The 16,153-nt window shown below is 40.9% G+C and overlaps 1 protein-coding gene across 9 annotated transcripts in view; it reads right to left on the bottom strand.

Moving 5' to 3' along the window:
• Positions 1 to 15,768, bottom strand: part of ctnnd2b (catenin (cadherin-associated protein), delta 2b) — a 122,836-nt gene extending 107,068 nt beyond the window's left edge. For all 9 annotated transcript variants that reach the window (XM_061693809.1, XM_061693811.1, XM_061693814.1 and 6 more), the window contains exon 1: positions 15,496 to 15,768. The gene's annotated coding sequence lies outside the window, so the exon portion shown is untranslated. The remainder of the gene's footprint in view (positions 1 to 15,495) is intronic.
• Between the last annotated feature and the right edge of the window lie 385 nt (positions 15,769 to 16,153).

Here is a 16,153-nt window from a genome sequence, read left to right as displayed (position 1 = left end):
ACCTGCACAGAAATGGCGCAAAGGAATCGTTTCACCACCAATACAAACCCAACCCATCCAAAGGCATCCCGTACTGTAATTCAAGCCATTTGAAGAACAGATTGAATCTTCCTAGCTTTTTGTTGAAGCAAGTCATGAGACAACAAAAGTCTTCGGTAACATTATTTAGCTGACTCTTTTTAAAAAAAAAACAAAGACTGTTCATTTCTGATCAAACTGCCACTATGACAATTCAGAAGAATCTATGGGTGTTAAAGTTGCCCTAGCAATATAAAATGAAACAAAGTGACCATGCCCTGTTTTTTTTTCCTGGGAAGTTTTGTCCAAAGGCTCCAGCCTTATTAAACATTATGTTTTAGTGACAGTTACAGTTGCTGTGTAATTCTGCCTCCCACGGGTGTGATGCATGGCCCAAGTAGGTGGCAGTGGCTACTTTGCCACTGGACTCATTGGGGCAGGCCCAGTTTATGTTCCAGCTCATAATTCATGCTTAACATCAACATGGGTCTGCCCCAATGACCTGACTGGCACGTAGCCACAGTAAATATTATTATGCTGGACTTAATTTCATCCACACGTTTCATGGTATGCAGTGAGAAGTGGACAAAAGAGGGAAGAAAACGGAACAAATAAAATCAAAGATCAAGAATTCCAGCTTCGTCATAAGTATTCAGTTCAAAACCTTGCCATTCTTATTCTCCGCAAGTGAGCATCACCATGACTACCTGCGAGCACCGTTGCTAGCCATAGCAGTGCCATGCATAAAACATCGGGCCAACTTTGAAGGGCTTTTGTCAGAAGTAATGACATCATGGAAGAAATTGCTTGGGGAAGGCAACGTCAAAGACAGCCAAATTGCCTTTGCGTTCGCTTCAGACCATGGCAAAAGTCCAAGTTTAGCACGAGAACACCAGCACTGGCACAGACTTGAACGCGGCACAAGTTAAGACAAATGACCTGACTATAAGGTAGTGCTCAAAGTGGTGGTGGTTATGCCTCTGGGCAACAAAGAAGAATGAGGAATATAATAATAATCATCATAAATTCAGCAGTTTATTCACTAATGTTCTTTGAAACAAAGCCAAACCTAAGTTACTGTTTAAGGGTTAAGAGACTCAAAAAGCTTTATTTAGGCTGCATTCACTGTAGAAGTGGCAGATGCCACTTTTGTTACATACAGTATATCCATTTTTAAAATTGGAATGAAAAAATGATGCCATGAGGCGATGTGAAGTGTTTGTGATGTGGCTACTCTCTGTTTCTCTGTCTCTCTTGCTATAAATAGTGAAAAGTGGTGCTGTCTCGAATATTTCATGTGTCAGTGACTGTTGAAGAGCGTTTACCGCATAAACTTTCCTCACTGTGCTTTCTGTCGTCTGATCTTCTCGCCGTTTGATGTTGCAACCTATAAAGCCATACCTAAAGGCTATGTTTCAAGTGGAAAGGCTCAAAAAGATAGTATCAAGCGTAAGATCATCATAAGATAAAAAGAAAATCTTATTGACAGTTTTTTAAAAACAATTTTATGCTCAAAATTGTGTATAGACTTGTCCCAATTGGTGGCACTGCACATGCTACAGAGAATCGTTTCTTCTGTTCCAATGGGAATGTACCAAACCGAGATCAGAAGATTTGCGTTGTGCTTCGGGGAGGGGTTGAGAAGATGGTGGGTGACCTTTCATGAATTGTGTTTTGTATTTTTTTTTTTTTTTTTTTTACCGCGCGTATCTTGTGAGTCAACAACAAAGGGGATACAGTGTTCCAAAGCTATGTCGCGGTTCGCCTATTGGAGATTCAGTGCGTTGCGGATTTTTTTTTTCACTTTTATACTGCGCATAGTTTGCCATAATCGCAGGATTGTTAGTGTAAACTATTTAATGAATGTTTTTATGGTAAAATTGAATTGTGTTGTGTATGTTTTTTTTCTGCTTGTATCTTGTGAGTCAAAAAAAAAAAGGGGACATAGTGTTTCATCCTTATAGCGCGGTTCACTTATAGAGGATTCAGTCCATTGCGGATTTTCTTTTCACATTTATACTGCGCATAAATTGCAAAATCACAGGATTTCTCAAACCACATTTTTTTTTGTAAAATAAATGCTTACGAGCCTAAAATATTTTTTTTAAAATAAAAATGAAAGAAAAAATCATTAAAACACATTAAAAGGACTGAAATGTTCATAGTGCACAGTACTACCATACATTGCTGTATGTTTAAGAGTTTTAAAGGTGTAGAAAATGTTTATTAGAGTATGATAGCGGTTAATAGGAGTGTGAAGAAGATTAATAAGAGTCTGAGGAGATTGAATCAATAATAAAATATGTGTTCGCTACTTTGTAAATTTCACCTATTGCAGGTGGTCCGTAACCTAACCCTCGATAAATGACGGAATACTGTATACCAAAATTGAAATTGATTCAACCTTGCTCTGAAGGTCTATCTGGCTGATCTATGTTTGTGGGTTACCAACTTTTGCCTTTAGCCATCTGCCACCATAGTAGACGAAAAGCAAATCACGCTACATGATGAAACCTGTAGCCACACACGCTGGCTATGAGCAAATATTCACACACAAACGTAAAAGTAAAACAATGTGTTGATGATGTACCTGAAGTCATCCATAGATTCATTTTATATACCATTCAGGGCAATTGGAAATGTAGTTAGTTGTTCACTTAGCTGGAATGGAATCACAGGGAAACCAAAATCATTTGTCAGGAATTTCTTGGATAAATATTAATTCTAGAGTGGAGATTTGCTTGGTTACATTTTTAATAAGGAAAAATAGCAGTACATTGTAAAATATAGTCATAAAAACATAATAGAAGAGAATGTAAAGACATGAACAGGTTTTATGAAGTGTAATCAAGCCAAAAGTCTCACATGCATGTAAATGCACACACTGCGGTACATTTGCATGCTGCGCCTTGAAATGCGTTGTCGCTCTCCCCACACTACCCCGCCCGCCATCCTCTGGTATCATTGCAGCAGGCTGTCCGTTTCTCTCCTTACAGCAGTTACATTCTACAAACTTGCTTTACGTCTTAGTAAGAAAACTTGCAGTCAACGTTACAATCTCGTGTACAAGCACATAGTCACAACATTTGCACCCCAACATAACCTGCAGCTCTTCTTTAATAATTACCTCGTAAGACCCACCGTTGTAAAATCACAACATCAGGTTTAGGTCCTAAAAATAAAAACCAGCAGTATTTTATTTTTTATTTTTTTTTTTCCCCCCCAAAAAACACATTTACATGGTCAATGGGTCCTGTTGTATAACCCTGTAATGCTATTGCGTAGTAAATGTATTTTCCTTCAGGCCACACACTCACACAACATGCGACTCACACGTTATTTCAGACTCATCTCTTTGTTTTAGTGGACTGGATTTCTCAAGATTCAAGTAAGTAAAATGCTTCACGTTTTTTTAACGATGATTTGTAGTTATTGTCCAATACAGTTATTAATTGTAATTGTGAGCATGTTATATTTGAGCCGATCTCCTGTTGTGTAATCCTCCACATTCCGTTAGCGTGAATGGTCTTCTGCAGAATACTTTTCGTCACTGTATCGTAATGCATCTCTTGTCCACATCTTAAAATTGTATTTAACACCTTTGGCAGGTGTTATCATTTGTCGTTTGCGTTATGTTAGCCCATGTGCCTGTGGTGTTTTCCATTGTACAGTATGCTTGATGGAAGCTCGCTAGTTGTTTCAGTTACGGAATGTGTTATTCTCTTTGTTTTATGTTTAGTTTGACAGTAAACTTCAACCGGTAGTGGCAATCAACAGATTGAAGCCTGTTTTTTGAAGAATACTTACTAATTATAGCAGCCAAACTGCAGCTTCTTGTGGAGTTGAGCAACCTGTTGCCACACAGCACTCATATATTTGCTTTGATCAACCAGCTTTTTGGTATGAGTTCAGAAATATTTTTTTTACATGGTCACAGCTGAAGAGAAAAATAGTCACTCCATAATTCAAATTTAAAAAGTCAGTAGCACGTTTTTTTTTTAATAGAAGGTTGAACTATTAAGGACAAGGCAGAGTAAAGGGAGGGAGGGGGGGCGAATGGTTTTCTTCTTATCTTTCAATAACCTCGAAGTGTGAGGACATAGGCTAAAATGAGTAAGGGCTGGCTATTGTTTTATTTTATTTTACTGCAGCAATTGTGAAGAATTCCCAAGCCTGGACACACATGAGAACATGGAGCCGGGATGCAGTTGAGCAGAGTCTCTTCAACTCTCAGGCAGACACCATGCTTAGTCATGAGCCAGGTGCAGCTCAATCTGATAAATCCTTATTAGGCAAAGTTAAAAGGTCTAAGAAAAAAAAAATCGATTTCCCTTGAGCTACGTTCAGAAGCTAAGAGTATGACATTTCTTTCAAAAGCTTGAAAATCATGTGTTGCTGATTCGCGCCAGTTACAACTGTTGTTTTCAAAATGAATTGGAAAAAAAACCTGAAGCTTAATATTCTTAACATGAATCATAAGATCATAAGAATCATAATTAATATATATATTAATTAATTATATTAATTATATTAATTGTATTGTCTGTCAACTCCGAGGTTGGTTGACGACACAGAAGACAAAGAGGTTCTTTATCCAATGCTTGTATTGATATTTTAATACTATGTACAGACCCCAATTCCAATGGAGTAGGGATGTTGTTTAAAAACGTAAATAAAAACAGAATACAATGATTTGTAAATCCTTTTCAACCTACAGTCAATTGAATACACTGCAAACACAAGATATTTAAGGTTCAAACTGATAACATTTATTGTTCGTTTGTTTGTTTGTTGTTTTACTTTTGCAAATATTCACTCATTTTGAATTTGACGCACGCAACGCTTTCCAAAAAAGCTGGGAAAGGGGTACGTTTACCATTGTGTTGCATCACCTTTCATTATAACTACATAAGTAAGTATAAGTACATAATAAACTGTATATATATATATATATATATATATATATATATATAAAGATAAGCAAATAAGTAAAGTAATTCTTTCCTAGTTCTTTCCTATTCTAGCGTGACATACAACTTCAGTTGCTCAACAGTCCATTGTCATGTTTTGCCCTTCATCATGCCCCACACATTTTCAATGAGAGACAGGTCTTGACTGCTGGCAGGCCAGCCTAGTACTCGCATCGCACTCTTTTACTACGAAACCACACTCTTGTAGCACGTGGAGAATGTGGCTTGGCATTGTCTTGCTGAAATAAACAGGGATATCCCTGAAAACTATGTAGCTTGGATAGCAGCATATGTTGCTCGAAGATCTATATGTGTCACGGGCACTAACATACCCCCATACCATCACAGATGCTGGCTTTTGAACGTTTGGATGCTAACAATCCTTTTCCTCTTTGGCCGAGATGACAGGACCTCCATGATTTCCAAAAACAATTTGAAATGTGGACTCGTCAGACTACAGCACACGTTTCCACTTTGCGTCAAACCATCTCAGATGGGCTCGGGCCCAGAGAAGCATTTCTAAGTACCGTTGCTACATTCCACTTTGCACGGTAGAGTTTTAACTTACATATTTTTAGATGTAGCGACAAACGTTGTTAAGTGACAACGGTTTTCTAAAATGTTATAGAGCCCACGTGGCAATACCCTTTACACAATGATGCCTGTTTTTAATGCAGTGCCATCTGAGGGAGATCGAAGGTCACGGGCAATCACTGTTGGTTTTGGGAGTTACTGCTTACGTGCAGAGATTTCTCCATATTGTCTGAATCTTTGCATGATATTATGGACCCAAGATGATGAAATCCCTTAATTCCTTGCAGTTGTATGTTGAGAAACGTTCTTCATATACTCACAAATGTTCACAGTGATGAACCGTTCATCAGTTTGAACATTAATTCTCTCGTCTTTGTAGTGTCTAAGTATAAAGTATATAGTATGAAGTATAGTTTGGAAAAGGATTTGCGAATCATTGTATTGTGGAAAATCACTGTAAGAGGTTGTGCTGGTAAAATGTGTTTCAATTTTTTTACATTGTGAAATATAGTCACGTCTCTGATCATTTGGGGAAAAAAATTGAGGAAAAAATTGAGGAAACAATTTTTTGCACCATTCTAAAGGAACTGCTCGCATCATGTAGAACATTGCAATCAATTGCAATTTAGAAGACTGGATACATCCATCTTTCTGTGTCATTTCCAACTAAAAACGATCAGATTGAAAATGAATTCCCCTTGAATACAACTTTAACCAGAGTATGAATAATCTTCTTTATCTCCGGGCCATGTCCCTGCTTGGTAAACTTTTACCGGAGTCAATCTCGGACCGTATTTACCACAGTGCCTGAAAGGTTAACTACACTTACACAACAAAATAATACCTTACCATTAATGTATTAATGCCCCTCCTTTCCAAGTCATTATTGATCAAATGTGAAACTGGATTACTTTATTGATATCAGCAATTGTATTACAAACGTTGCAAATGCTAAGTGACAAATGCACACAGCAAAGAGCGACATCTTGCACGGCTGAATGGGACACCAAAAATGCTGAGCAAACCTTTAAAACAATGAGCAGATTAGTGGCTGTCAGGCAGCTGGTTCATTGGTAGTAGAGTGAATGAAGAAGCTTAAAACCCAGACAATGCAGTGCTACACTGGCCAAAAGCCACTTCCTCCACTGCACATACTCAACTGTACACACATGCACACGCTTGCAAAGGGGTAGAAAAGAATGAGGGCTTGGGGCAAACAAATGTGCTTTAAAAGTTTGAAAATGCTTACGCTCAGAAAGTAATAAAAGGAAGAAGCAGTTGTTGCATCTCGAGCGGTCATTTCTTTCGTTTAAGGATCGAGGATAATGACGTAAACTGGTTGAATATTTGGGTCTTTGCAGTGCCTGCCCACCCATCAAGTGTGATATTAAATAAGCATCATAGTAAATCTTTTGTTACAGTCATCCCTCTCTAATGTGAACAAATCAAAGTCATATCAAATATTTGCGTTTGGCCGTGTGTCCGATGCATGCACCACATACTCCGATCTGCACAATAAGTACAGTATAAGTATATTAAGTGTAGTGTATGAAGTGCTGACTCCACAAGTGAAAATGTTTTTTATCGTCTTTTCAGACGCTTGCCTTTTTCCATTTTAGAAACAGAAAAGTAGAAACAATTTGCCTCTTCAAACTCTTAACTCCACCCAAGTTGTCTGAAACCCGTACTTGCCATTGGCCCAGCAGTGTATGGGGCGATGTGAATGTTGGCATCATTACAACGAGTCTTGGCTGCCACCTCAAAATGAGCTAAATTTAGCAAGGCGAGGGTGTGTAAAATGTTCACGAACACCTGACCCTTGAGGTATTTGGAATCAAGCATGTCACAGAAATGCACAATCGTTCTTCTTGAAGGATAACTCACATCTCAAAATAAATACAAAACCTAAAGAAATTCTCATCTCGGAGGAACAGCCACAGGTTTAAACGCACTATGTTGTTTTCTCTCACTAGGAACGTGGACAAGAGCATTTGAAATTATGTAAGGCCCACAAAGTAGGCTGTTAGACTTCAGCTAACCCTCCAACGCCCACCCAGTCAAAACGACACTTGCACACATTTTCAAAAAGACAAGGGCACGCACTCACGCACATTTGAGTGTCGTGGATACATGAAGTAACCTGTTTAGGAGTCTTGTTTTTGAGTCTTGTTCTTGTCCTATCAATTTTTACATCTTATATTACAGGATGTCAAAGAAAATAAATAATGTTCAGATAAGCTGTTTCTGAGAATCGGTGATATAATCCATTATAGTCCGTATAAAGTTTTATGACAAGTTATGTTGATACTGTCATCCGTACGATAGCGTGGGTTTTAAGGTTTGCACCACCAAGCCATGAACCTGTAGTGCCCCATGAGTCACGTCCACCAAATCAGTACTGTATTACGACTACGTCTACTGCCAAAGGCGGTCCTGGACCGAACGACGCCCCGCGCGATGGCCGTCAATTGCATCCCCTCGGCCGGTCGTCAAATGTGTTTGTTTTTATTATGTTCGTATCCTCATACTAGGCCCCTGACTGCAGACTTGATAACATTTTCCACCATTCAGTACACACAACTCCATGTACATTTCTAAGTGCTGAACTGAAAGCCAAGATATGGCTGACATAGCTAAATGCCCCAAAGATAGTTTAAGCACTTTTTTTTTTTCTTTTGTTACAATCAACAAAAGACTTGTTGACTGTGACCACTTGTGTTGTGTTTTGGACCAAAGAAGATTTTCATAACTTTAAAAGGTCACTCCAAAACAGCCCCTATTTTTTAGACACAGGCATTCAGTGTTCCGTATGATCCTCAAGTACAGCCTACTTTGTCATCCCATTAGAGGGTGTCCTCAGATTTAAAGCAGAATGTCATTCCTACTGTGGCAACGTGACCTGAATTTGTACGGAAACTGGATCATGCTGTAGTCAATCACTAACCTATGCCAACACAGAATTAAAGTCCCTGTAAGTATTTGTATGAAAAAGACTTCCTGGCCAACAATCAAATGGAAAACAAAAACGATGGCAGTAACTAGTCTGAGCTTGTCTTCTTCATAACCTCAAAATGTCGTATGTCAGTACCATCATAAAGCGAGGGCCGCTTCCACTAGACATGCACTCAATAACAGCTATTGCTTCACTAGGATTAGAAAGCGGAATCTTCTTATTACTACGGTCTTGTCAAATTACAACCACAAATCATAAATCAATGCGGGTATAATGCGGTTGCTCTACACCCACCTATCCGCCCGCTCTTTCTCTATACACTGCATGGCCCCTCAGATCTCCTCAGTATATAAGAACAACATTGTCGTGACAGCAGTGTCTTGCTCATAACAAGTCCTTAACAAGGGTCGGCCTTGTTCGAGCCCAAACTGCCGGACCGCACCTGGCTGACATCACAACTCCCAGTTGCCATATCAACCACAACTTGGCAACGGCAACTTGGCAACTCCACAGGGGATTGATTGGTTGAGCAATTTAGTGAGAGGGGGGTAACGGGAGCAAAGAGATGTCTTATTTGTAAACCCAGGTTCCTCGAGTCCTCGTCCGTGTCCCAGAAGTTGATGTCAGGAGGAAGCCCAGTCGCACTCGGCTCTAACTGACATCATAGTGTACATGATTCATAGAAGTAACAGTGCTGTATGCATGGGAATGCGTGTTTTCACATACATCTCAAAAGACATACTGTATGTTGCGGCATTAGTAATTGGACAGCCGCAAAGAGAATTCATCTGTGACACACGTCATATTGGATTGGCGTCTCGGAGGAAAGAGCATCTCATTACTCCAAACACTTCTCCCTGCTTTGCTCTCTCCTTCTGTGATTTCCCTGACTCCTCGGCAGAATCCCTGGTGGGAGGAGCTAACACATAAACCGAGGAGGGAGCATTGAAGACTGAGAAGCTTGCAAATAATGAGTTGAGATTCACCCAGGGTCTTTGCCCCTCACCAGAAGGATGAGTCACCGAAACAATGACGTTAGCCTTGGCCTGTGCTTGGCTCGGCAAAGGGATGAAAGACGGCGCAACAGCTTCATCATTTGTTGCTATAATCACAATGCATTCTGTCCTCAAAGCTGTATTGTTTGTTCCATGTATTTTTAGTAAATAAGTAATACAGTCACTCACTTCATTCCCTGCCACAGCCAAATGGGCTGCGGATACACAATGACCCAAACAAACATAAGTACAAAGCAATTTTAAAAGCCACGGACAATTTTCTTGCTGTGAAGTGAACGCTCGATCGCAAGTGGAAAAATGACATGCAATCGCATCAGCTCTTTATAGATCCCGTTCGCTTCTGTCCCCTTTAAGGGATGAGGCGAGGACAGAAAACCACTCAGGGCTCAAACAAGGAGGCAAAGTGCAGCTGTTATTTTCCGTCATCCATTAGTGAACCCGCCTGGCACATGAGCGGTGAGTGGATGGAGAGGAAATGATCTCTCACCTGCATACAATTGCATGTGTTACTATATACACTCAATGAATATGGCCCCTAAGTTCCGAATTTTTAAGGTGCACGGATGGATAAGATGTAGTCTAAATATGTAGTCTGAGTCTGGGATGCCGCAAATTTAGCTTTTAACTTTTTGTACATTTTTCAGAGATACCATAGCATAATGAAAGCACGCAGCTAATCTCACTTTACTTTTAAAGTAGCTGTCAGCGATTTTTACCTATTCAAGTATTACGTGTGATGTGTATTAAACCAGTGGTTCTCAAACTTTCTACACCAAGTACCACCTAAAAAATACCCAAACTCTTGAAGTATCACCATAATGACCAATGTTAAAATACAGTAGCATAGTAGGCCTAAGTGTTCATCAAAACATTTATTATTATTAATAACGTTATCATTATTGGAAGCCACTATAACATTATTTATGCTGCTCTGTACTTAAATAAATGATCAAATTAAAATGTATTGCACAAAAATGTTAAATGCAAATTGCAGCTGAATACAAAACTTTAAAAAACAAAAACCATTCTTAAAGATTAAATGCATATAGTTTAATCAACTTCATTGTGCTTAGAGAGTGATTATTTCACGTACCATTAGAGAGAACCCGCACACGACTAGTGGTACTTGTACCAGACATTGGGAATCACTGTATTAGGTAATCAAACAACCATGGGTAAACTTACAGTAGCACTAAAAAAAATGTTCAGTGCTGTATTTGTATTTATTTGTTCGAGCACATTCTGGCAAGCAGCAGTTTCTTTAATAAGCAGCATGTGCTTAGTGCAACAAGGACAGGGAAATAGATGGCAATGAATGGCCTTTGGAGTAAACCAAACAAACAAACGACAGAATCTCTGTCTTGCGAAAAGCCTGTTTATTCCCGGTACAGCATAATTTCAAGCATTTAAGACAAAAACAAGCAGTACTTGATCAGGCTGAATAAGATTTATTGTAACTCCAATTGCAAAAAGAAAAAAAAAAAAAACATTTTGTATTGTTTTTAGTGAAAAGTGGGAAAAAGTATTTTTTTTATCTGTATCTTCTACAGCAGGACACCTTCTGCCTCACAGACAACAAGATTCTAGAAGTATGAAATAACACTTTTTTTTTTTTTTTTTTTAAATCCGTTTAACCTGATTTTTACCAAATTGCTGGGATAGTCTCCAGCACTCCCGTAACCCTTGTGAGGATAAGCGGCTCAGAAGATGGATAGTTTTTACGTCACAACGAAGACACAAATCTGCACACAGTGATCGAAACGATACAACTCAGCGCATAACTGCAAATCTGTCCCAATTGCCAAATATCTTCAGTCAAATTTGTCCCTCTGTCGAAAATGTTGTTTTTCTTGTACCCATGTTTTGGTGTCATTTGTAGTTTACTTTGTGATGTGAATCTCATACTTGTGTCTTAGCTGGCAATAGTTCGAGGTATTAAGATCTTGACCCAGCAAACTACAGTATCTACTCCCATCTTCTCTTATCGGAAGCACGGGCGCTGTCGTAAGAATCAGGTGCCGTCGTGACTGGAATATAACGACATGGTTGCAGAGCATGACTCTACCTGTCTCTCAAGGTTATCACCCAGAAATGATCACATCAATACAATGGACGGCTCATCCAAAATAATCAATGAATTGTTTCGACGCAAAGTGAAACTCAATTAATAATCTTATCTCAGAGCATATGTACAGTACGTTGGTTACAAAGCCACATGAATTCTTTAGTAGATCTACCACAAATGGTTTTCAGTGCTGTATCAGTATGCTATTGCTCCTGTACATAATATTAGTATCCACGAAATTGCGGTTATAAGCAGTGATAATTCTCGAATTCAACACCGGTCCCTATCAAGTATTCACAACTAGAATTGATAGAATTAAACAAACTTACCGACTTACTGAAAGTAACTACATCAATTCTGAGATGGATATGAATATACTCTATACTTGTATTGAGCCAAATGGGTACAAAACGCGTGAATATGACTGCAAATATGCTGCACATGCTACCAGACCTTTTGAAGATAGAGAGATTAAATATTCTGCCATGACCAAGCCTTCATCTGATCTCAACCCGATAGAGCAGGGATTACGGACCTGTCAATTAACATGGTCAGGAGTCCATCACAATGAGGCTTCTGTCTTCCATGAGTTCACACATTAGGATACCAATTGGTTCTACCCTGCGTCACTAAAATAAGCATGTAAGTGAGCATGTGACAGAGAAAACGGCAACTTGGCTAGAAAATGTCAGCAATGAAGTTTCACTCTTTTATGGGAGAGTGAGTTTTTTGTTCACATTCGTGAAAGGCAATGTGCAGCAACTATTGTGGAGAAGAAAATATTTTGAGCGTCACAGCAAGTATATGAGAAACAAACAGCCAAAAGCACGTGCAATATGAATAATGAAAACACATCTGAAAGCTCAGTTGTTATTTTTACCAGCCCATTAGTTCCAAATAATACTCAGGCCAAATCCGAGGTCTTGTTTCTTGTTGTGAGTTACATTTTGTCTAAAACACAATAAATTGCCTCGCCAGTGGTGAATCGCATGCGGCGGCAATCATGACCCCACGTTTCATTCAGAGTGTAAACGAAATTAAAGCGACAAGCAACGATGGACGAGCTCTCACAAACGCTTTTCATGGCGAGCCCTCAAAATGATCACCGAACAGTGACGCAATGCTCTGTCGACATTAGATGGCATAGGCAAAAAAAAAAAAAAAAAGCTTCAGCACTTTGCATCGCCCATCTGTGTAGGATGGGCGATGCTTCCTATTGGGGATAATCTTTAGTTGGAGTTCTTATAGTTGCGATAACTTTGAACAAGTTGCTTCAAACCATCATGTCATCAGTGCTCGTTATGGCAACGTACAGAGGGAGTGCTTAGCTGTTTTCTGCATTTTGCTGACGTAACGCACGAGGGTAGTTGAGATGTTAGTTTCGGCCGAGGGGGATTTTGCCCAAAATGGTTGGAGCACATACAACATGATATTGCAATAATAAAAATGAATACATCATTACAAATGAGGCAAGTGTGAGCCCTGGAATAAAAAAAATCCCAAACTGCTTCAAACCAAAATGCCCGACTTCCTGTGCATGGGTCCTTGAGACATTTTTGTGCGTCCTGTTATGATGGAGTTTTCTTGTGGTTTTTTTCCCCCCCAGCGGGCGCTCAGGATTGCGTAACTTGGTGCAGCGACGGTCACGAGAAATATTGAGTCGCTGTCGGAGGAACTTCCTCAACATGTGCTGGCGACAAAATAGTTTCTCTTTGCGATTTGATGAGTTGTGAATGTGATTTTTAGTCTCATCTTTTTGTGTCAAAAACGTTGCTGAGGGTTTCTCCAGCGGTTTGGCAGTTTTCTACCACTGAGTGAGAGTACGAGAGGTGGGGGCATTTCGAGCGTGTTTAAACAGTACGCGCATGACCTCAGCCGCTTCACACGCAAGGCAGTTGCCATAACAACGTATGGCTCTGTTGGACGTGAAGGCTGGATGTATTGCACCGTGCAGCAAAGTGGGGGCAAGAAACCAGTCTAGCACCTTTGGTGTCTCTTTTCCTGTGCGCTAAAGGTCAACGGCTGGTTTAACAGTCACGTTTTCAAACTTGAACTGATGCGGGAGTTCATAATCATTCACGTTTGGAAATACATTTCTCATATTCAAGGATTCCTCCAGTTTCGGATCCACCTTAGTCCTTCTGTGTTCCAGATTTTACAATCATTCGTCTGTATTTAATAACCCAGTGAGCGTTTTGCCATAACAAAAGCAGGCAAAATAAGACAAGAACTTGCAGTAGAGTTTTACGAAGCGCTAAGGTATGGCAAGCTACAGTATGTCACCATTACTATGGGGAGACTTTTACACAGAGCTCACCAATTTATCTTAATACTTTTCACTGAGACTTCAAGGGAATTTTACCAAATGCATGGTCATCTTCTAGTTCTTAAACTTAATGAAGTCTGTTGAGGCTCCAGCCGCTCAAGCACTGAGGCTGATAAAGGAGAATAACATGCGCTGAGCCGTGGTACGATGCACGGCTTCCCCGACTTTTCACCGGGGGACTTGGCTGTATGTTCACTCCTCCATCCACCCTGGATCTTCTAGAATATTTGGGCTAATAATGCATCTGATCATTGATAATGCTGTTGAACAAGAGCAGCGGGCTCGCGGTTCAACCTGTGTGTCAACGTCGAATTGAAATCAAACCTTTTCTACCGAGAGACACGTTGAACAATCAAAAGCACACTGAATGGTGAGCTTAACCAAACTTAAAACAGGGATTCTCTTATTTACGGGCGCTGCGGAAAACAAAGCTTTGCTACCAACCTGCTTGTGTTAAGTTTTCCTCCAGACAAGCAGAATATTGTCTTTGATTTGATCAAATACGAGAGTGGAGTGAAAATTGTATGACGGTCAATCATGGCTCTGTTAGTGTATTATAATGTCGGACCAGCCCGGACACACTTTTGTTGTGTTCCGTTCGTAGTTTAGCATATAAATGAAATATGCGTTTGCTTGCAAACAGATGCTCATTTACTAGCATATTACCACAATGTGCTGAAATTAAATTGTGTGGTAAAAAAAAAAACAAAAAAAAACAAAGAAAGCTTGCGATAGCTCCATGTTATGATTTATTATATATGACAATTTGCAAAAACATGGAGGTTGACGGGCACGGTTGGCTTTTGTAGGCGACGTAAAATGTCGGCTCTGTCCCCCGGACCTCGAGTTTGACACTTGTGCACAATAATCACGATGCATAATCATCACAGTCCAACACATTGAATTTGTCCGGGAACCCCGCAAAAGTCGGTGACGTTTCTCCACAGCAACTCGCGCAATCACATTTCTGCCAGGTCTCGCAGCACAAGTCCACTAACCCCGCAAATAAAAGAATAAAATAACAAATAAAAAAAACGAGGAGCCCTCCAAATGCTCCCCTGTGAAAGCCAGCAATCTTAATTGCGATGAATTCGTGGAGAGAAACAGCCCGTGGTGGTCGCTGGTGACAAAGATACAGGAGGGGATGCAAAAGGTGCGCTTGCATCCCGCTCGCGCAACAACAACCAACAACAACAACAACAACAACAACAACACTTGCATCGCGGCGGAAATGGCAACGCGACGTCAGCGGGGATGGGCGCGATGAAACCGCTGGCACGCAGTGTAGCCTTCCAATGTAGGTCGACCTGAAAGTCATTTGGAAACCCCCCTCCTCGGCGCGGATGGAGGGATGGAGGGATGAAAAGGGGGGTTTCCATTTTGGGGCCACGATCAATAATGCGAGCGCGCCGCAGCCCTGAAAGGCGTCAAAGGAGCGAAATCCACGTGAGGGCGACTGTGGTCAAAGAACAAGCAGAACACACGCCTTCGTAGCTGGCAGTCGCGTTCGAGATGGTTTTCAGGCTTTTTTTTTTTTTTTACACGTGTGAAATTCGCGAGATGAGGAAAATGGGGACCAAGGAAACTGGAACGACGTTGCGCGGCGTGCTTACTGTCAAATCAATTCCCTCGGGGGGAGGGGGAGGGGGGGGGGAGATGGAGAGCCTCTTCCTCCTTTCTGGCGTGGGAATCCGAAATTCACACCATGCAAAGCGGGCCGCTGTGAGGCGGGGGTCGTTCCATCCTCGGAGTGAGAAAGAAAGATGAAGGCTCCCAGCATCCGAAAAGGAGCGAGCCAGACCCGGCCGGCTGTGGGGAGGATGTGAGGGAGCGGCCGGGGCCGGGGCACACTGCGCACAGGACGGGAGGCGAGAGACGCTCACTTCGCTCTCTCTCTCTCTCTCTCTCTCTCCCTTTCACAAAACGGCGGCCCTTCATCCCTGCGAGACAGACTGACAGACAACAGTGATAACAGCGCCACCCACTGGTGATGAAAGGGACATCGCGCCTGCTTTAGCTTCACGAGTGAAGTTCTCAGACTGGGAGGAAGTGTGTAAACAAATGACAGTTGCTTTTGGCAATTTCCATGATTTTTTCCAAATGTGACCTCAAAGCGCCGTGCGGCTTTCAGATTAGCTGAAGAGCAGTACGCAGAGAGAACACTTTGGAGCTGGCCCCTTCTTCTTCCAACGTGACACAAAGGTCTTTGGTTTGAAGCGACTTTTTCGAGGGAACTTCCATGGGTCGATGCAGCAGGACAACTTGTAATCG

Source organism: Phycodurus eques, chromosome 13 (assembly GCF_024500275.1).
Source record: "Phycodurus eques isolate BA_2022a chromosome 13, UOR_Pequ_1.1, whole genome shotgun sequence".
Lineage (NCBI taxonomy): Eukaryota > Metazoa > Chordata > Actinopteri > Syngnathiformes > Syngnathidae > Phycodurus > Phycodurus eques.
The sequence above is the reverse complement of the archived record's forward strand: the minus strand, read 5'-3'. Positions and strand labels throughout refer to the sequence as shown.